The sequence below is a fragment of the Tenrec ecaudatus genome, chromosome 5 (assembly GCF_050624435.1).
Source record: "Tenrec ecaudatus isolate mTenEca1 chromosome 5, mTenEca1.hap1, whole genome shotgun sequence".
NCBI classification, from domain to species: Eukaryota; Metazoa; Chordata; class Mammalia; order Afrosoricida; family Tenrecidae; genus Tenrec; species Tenrec ecaudatus.
Window position 1 is genome coordinate 60632893 of NC_134534.1, and position 6807 is coordinate 60639699.

At 38.5% G+C, this 6807-nt stretch overlaps 1 pseudogene; it reads right to left on the reverse strand.

Moving 5' to 3' along the window:
- Positions 1 to 4113: 4113 nt before the first annotated feature.
- On the reverse strand, positions 4114 to 5122 carry LOC142448749 (methylosome protein WDR77 pseudogene; annotated as a pseudogene).
- Between the last annotated feature and the right edge of the window lie 1685 nt (positions 5123 to 6807).

Below are 6807 nucleotides of genomic sequence, written 5' to 3' on the forward strand. Positions count from 1 at the left end.
TAATTTTACGCACCACCCACAAAAGCTGATGATGGAGAAATTGAAGGATTCTACCAACATCTTCAGTCTGAAATTGATCAAACATGCAGTCCACATTCATTGATAATTATTGGTGATTGGAATGGACAAGTTGGAAACCAAGAGGAAGGAACAGTAGTTGGAAAAATGGACTTGGTGATAAAAACGCAGCTTCTATCACATGATAGAATTTTGCAAAATCAACGTGTTGGAGTTGTTCACAGCAAATACCTTTCTCAATAACATAAAAAGTGGCCATCACATGGACTTATCCAGGTGGAATATATGGAAATCAAATTGACTATATCTGTGGGAAGAGATGATAGAAAAGCTCAATATCACTAGCTAAAACCGGGTTAAGGGCTGAATGTGGAACAGACCAACAATTGCTCACTGTAAGTTCAAGTTGAAGCTGAAGAAAATTAAAACAAGTCCATGAAGGCCAGAAGATGACCTTGAGTCTATGCCAACTGAATTTTGAGAATATCTCAAGAACAAATCTGATGCACTGAACACTAATTGAGAGAAGATCTGATGAGCTGTGGATGGACTGTGATGAGTTGTGAATATCATGTCAATAAAAATTAATGTAATTCATCATACTAATTAATTATAACATAAAACTATGTCTCCAAAGTATATAATAGTATCTAATATATAGTACTCACGGAAGAAAAAATAATACATAACTATAACTATAATTAGATAGAATTTTTTCAACCTGATCATGGAAATTTTTTTAAAACTCTATTATTGACATGAAAATATTTGTGGAAGCACTATAACACAAATATAGACAAACATCAAATAATCACAAGAAAAGATGTTCAATATCATCAGTCATTCTCAAAATGCAAATTAAATCACAATGGAAGATTACTATACAAATTTTGGAATGACTAAGCCAAATATTGACAAATAAGTGAAAAATCTAAATTCTCTAATACATATGCTGGGAATAAAGAATGGTGCATCCAGTTTATAAAAGGGCTGCCAGGTTTCTTCATTTGATTTTATAATTAAGCATATATCCTTAATATTAAACAGACATCTTAATGGCAGGAATACACAAGGGAAAGTATTTAGTCAAATAAGACTGATACACAACCATTTATAGAGTGTTATTTGTAATAATAGCTAAAAACAACCCAACAGTAAACAACCCAAATGTCATATTAAGAGATAACATGGAACAACAAATTGAAGTATAGCTATTCAATGGTCTCAATAATTAAAAGAAGCAAATTGTTGATGCATACAATATGCATGCATCTCCAAATAACTGCGCAGACTGAAAGTAGTCACTAAACTTAATATTTTGTGATTCATTTTCATAGATATTGATAGGAAATAAGAAGTGGCATGTAACATCAGAAAACACTATGGTTATCTAGAGGTCAGACGAAGGGCTAAGGCAACGGAAGGTGAGATTGAAGAGACAAATTGATACTTCTGAGGATGAAGACTATGCTCATTCTCTTGATTGTGGTGATGTTCGAGAGAGACATGCATATTTAAAAATGTGTCAAATTGAACATTTTAAACATGTATGTTTCTTGTTGATCAATTATACAAGAAGTCATTCAAATAATATATAATTCTGATTTTCCTTGAAGCAGCTTCCTAATGAAATTATCCCAAATGTTTAGGCTATAATACATCCATCATTCAATGAGGTGACAAAATGATCTTTGGGGGGATAAAAGGATAATATTGAGGAATGAGACAAATTTGAACAAGAATAAAATTCTGTATGTGAGATAATTATCTAAAGATAGTTTAAGACTTTGAAAGGTGAAATTATTCCTCATTTAATAAACTTATTAAATACGTGTGTGTATTTGCCCTTGAATAAAATCTGTGGCTCATAATCTCTGTTCTGTTGGTTCTTCTTTTTAAAAAAATTATTTAACAAATGTGTCACAAAACTTTTACAGACATATAAGTTTGTTGACTTTTTACCTTCATTATTACACTGGTGATATTTTCCACTTGTGGCCTATGCTATAAAAATATGACTGCATCTTATCTTCTTCCTGAGTATTGTATCTTCATGCCTTAGTTTTCTTCAGGAAATCAGAGCTGTTACATTTTCCAATCAGAGAAATTAAAGCATAACACTGTTTCTAGGAATATTCTGAATTCATGAAAAAAATGCCTAAAGTTGCACCCCTCTTAATGGAAGTACATTAAACATAAACTCTGACACATATTAAAACAGCCAGATTGCACTTACATTGTATAATCACTACACAAAAGCTCAATAATCACTTCGTTCAAAAGAGATAATGCAGCATAATATAAGTAGTAGTTTAAGCAATTATCCAGTAGTACAGTTAATCATCACCTGCAGATCATAGCCTTTTGTTTCTAAGGAACACACATGTCAGATTATAATTAAATGCACTCATACTGTTCTGGACAAACTGAGCATCCTGAGCTGAAACGCTGCAAGCAAGCTAAAAAGCACAATGCAGACAAGTTTAGACATAGCTCTTTGACTGCATCTGCCTGGTTGACAAATTGGTTCCATAAGGGTGAAACCTCATGGAAGAAAATTATTTATAGAAGAGAATAATTTGTTAAAACTTATACCTGTTCATACATTACACATTTCCCAAACATTTATCTTTGTGAACTCTATGTCTAGCTATAATATTTTTCTAATATATAAGAAATGAATACTGTATAACATTTTAGCTATAATTTATCTTATATCTATAATATAATATTGATGACATATTTTATGTTGCTATTGTTAGAAGCCTTTGAGTCAATTCTTAATCATTGTAACCATGTTTACAACAGACCTAAACACTGCCTAATCTTGCAGCATCCCATGATCATTGCCAGATTTAGGCTCATTGTGTGTATCGATTTTGTTGAGGATATTTTTCTTTTTTGGCTTGTCTCTGTGTTAGTCTGGGTTGACTAGAGAAACAAATTCATAGACACTCATGTGTGTAAGAAAGAACTTTATATCCAAGAGCAATTGTATATTGCGAAAACATCCCAGCCCAATCCAGATCAGGTCCATAAGTCAGATATCAGCCCGCATGTCCTATACTAGTCCATAAATTCCTCTTTAGACTCCTGCAGCCATGCAATGATGCCGAATGCAGGAAGATCACAGGCCAGTGAGTGGACAATAATGTAGATCCAGTGGCAGTAGAAGCATCTCAGCTCTGGCAGGGGTCTCCATGTGACTCCCCCAACTCCAGGGTTCTGACTCTGTCAGTGTAGCACTCTCTGGCTTGTCATCCAGAATGGGAAGTCACGAGTATGTGTCCCACCTCCAAGGGGAAAGACAGGAGTACCCAGAATCCTCAGGGGAAAGCCATACCCTCACAGAGGCATGATTGTCTGTGACCTGGTTGACAGGCCAGCCTCCATTCCTTCACTTAAGTTGACAGGAGATAAAACTGCCATACCTGCTGATAAGGCATTCCATGTCTGCTAAGTTAGATTTGTTCCTTTTTCTGGAGGCCCATTGTATTTTTTACTAATACTATAATTCAAACACATCAATTCTACTTCCCTTTTCATTATTCATTGTCCAACTTCTGCACAGATAAGAAGAGATTGAACATACTATGGCTTGAGTCAGGCACATTTTATTTCATGGTGGTATCTTTGCTTTTTAATAAGTCTTGAACTTTTTTTTTTTTTTGCTTTACTGCAACAATCGTTTTATTGTGGTCTTTAACAGAACCGACAGCGCCTCCAAGGTCTGCCTACATACAGATCGCGAGGAGCCAGAGAGCTGCTCTCAAGAACCAAGCGATGTCCCGTGCCTCACCTCACCCAGATGCGGACAAACCTTTGGCACAGCTGTGTGAGAAGAATAAAAGCCTACAGCCAACTTTTTTTTGGTTGGAACAACTTGGGGAAAATGATTTATCTACACACATACTTTTTAAAAAAACCTCTCCTCCCTATGACTACGGGACCCCAGAAGGCAGCCTCCCCAGGCTGAGATGCTGCTGCACACCACGCAGCACACTGCAAGAGCCGCCAGGCTGTCTCCGAGGCTGAGGGGGCAGGCGCAGAGGGGGCAGGTGCTCATGTGGCATTTTCTTTGCTCTTCAATCCAGCCTACTCCGCAATGCTGTTAGCAGCAGGGGCGGGGCTGGGCTCCAGGGGTACAGTGTGGTGGATGACATGGTGGTCCCAACCCACTGTGGTCAGGAGGGAGTGATTGAGCAGGGACCAAGTAGCATCTCTCACAAAGTCTCTGTGGGCTTGGCTTCTAACACCTCGGAGAGGCTGGCATCAAGCACGGCAAGCGAGCAGTCTTCACTGATGGAGGCCAGGAAGGGAACACTGTGTGGGGAGAACACCAGCCCAGTGACAGACTGGGCGTGCGCAGCTGAGCTCAGGGCACAACTTGTGCTCTTGGTGTCCACAAGGGAGACCGTCCCATCCTCATCACCAAAGACAAAGGCTTCGCTTTGCCGAGGATGCCAAGCCAGTGAGGTAGGGAGGTAGCCAGAGGCATTGCAGCCCATCTGTGATGCTGGCTTGGGACAGCGAGTATCCCAGAGTAAAATTCTATTGTCCTCACTGCATGACAGAAACACGGAGTCCTTGTGAGGAGAGGCAGCAACTCAGGTGACCGGCCCAGAGTGAGCTCGGTAGGACTTCAGCACCGTCTGCTGAGCAAGGTCCCAAACCTTGATGCAGAAGTCTTTGCTACCGCTGACAGCTTGAGTGCCAGAGCTCAGGACACTGACTGTAGACACGATGTCATCGTGCTCGTACTTGCAGAACTTGCTGACAATGACTGTTTCATTCTCATCCAACTCCCACAACTCAACAGCACCCGAATCAGAAGCCACGAGGATACCTTTGTCCCCCACCCAAGTGAGGTCGGCCACTCTGGCCTCCGTCTGGACTCCGGTGGAGCAGAAGCCTTCGTTGGGGGCAGAACAAGAGTCCTTGAAAAGCCAGCCCAGCAGCAGCCACTCAGGCTGGAAGCTCCAAGCAAGAGCGCCCCATCGGACTGATAGCGCACAGCTTCCAACTGCAGCTCCATACAAGCGGACGCATTAGCGGGCAGGTTCCATTCCTGGGCCGCCATGGGGAGCGGGGCTTCCTTCCTCATCTCTACAGGCCGAACGCCAAACTGGACCAAATCTTGAACTTTTATAGCAAATTTTTCCAGCACAATATGTTTGACTGTTTTAAACGGATGCTTCCACAGTGTTAATTATGGATCCAAATACAATTTCATCTTTAATAACATATTTATCTATTTATCCTAATGGGATAAAGATAAGTATACTTGTGAGAATTTTTGTATTCTTTATATTTAGGCTTAATCCTTATTGTAGGCTGTAGTCTTTGATCTTCATAAGTAAACATCTCAAGTCCCCTTCAATTTCTGCCATCGAGGTTGTGTTATTTGGATATCTATGGTTGATAATTAATCTTCATACAATTTTGATGCTACATCCTTCTTCACAAACTCAGTTTCTTGGACTATTTTCTCAGCATCTGGATTGAAGGCATATGGTAAAAAAGATCCAATCCTGAGACGCACTTTTCCTGACTTTAAACCGTGCAGCATCCCTTGTTTTGTGGAAATGGCTGCCTCTTGCTCTAAGCACAGATTCCACATGAACAGAAGGCCATAGTCTGGAATTCTCATGTTTATGTTACCCATTTTTTTAATAATCCACACAGTGGAATGCCTTTGCATAGACAACAAATCACAAGTAAACATCTTTTTGATAGTCTCTGCTTTCAAATAAGGATCAATAAAATTCTGCATTCCACATTTGTTTCTGAATCAAGCTTGAATTCTTTAGTTTTCTTTTGATGTACTTCTGCTCTTTTTATATTATCTTCTGCAAAAGCTGCCTGTGTTTTTTATAACTTATATTTTATGATAATTTCTGCATACTGTTTTTTACCTGTCTATGAAACAGGCACACTGTTTGTTCTCTCCCTATTGGTTTGCCATTGCTGCTGTCTTCCAAACTCTGGCAGAAATGACACAGCCCTTCCAGTGTTGCATCTGGCTGCTGAAACATCTCAATTCTTGGTTATGTGTGACCTCTGAAATGGTTAAACACCAACCCGTTTTTAGGTGCAATAGCTGTTGATTCCATTCATCATCATTTGACACTTCCTGTGTCATTCAACATATGTTCAACAGAATTCTTCAATATTACAACTCAAAACTTTAGTTCTCTTACCTTTGTTTTTCAATGCCAAGTCTTTACACACATTGGTGTAACACTTGACTTTGTCTTCTTGGCTCTTCTACTACATCATTATTTTCATGCACTTGGCTACTCTAGAATCAAGTATGAGTTTCAGAGTCTCTTCTGTTATCCATTTTAGTCTTTGTTTGCTGTCATTTAATAATATTATGCTTTCTTTATATATTATATCATCCTTGAAATCCAGGATGCCTATGCTTTGCTCATTAATAATAGTAAGATGGAACATACAAAGTATACATTTTAAAAAACTGGAATACGTACAAATTTAAGTGGAAAATTTTAAGATAAACACGCCAGTCATTATTGAGTTGAAATGAGTTGACATTAACCATTTTACATCAGATAATCAATAATGTTTTAATTCCATTTTCCCCAAACTTTTGAATCTCTTTTGTATGATCTACTATTACTATTCTAGAAATAATAAATCAAAGAGTAAACATGTCACATTTATTATTTAAAGAACCTCGCTAACTTTATCCTGAAGTACAACTCTCGGTGATAGGATACTAACAATAATCCTACAAAAAAAGATAAGTCAATGTGCACAGCATTCAAA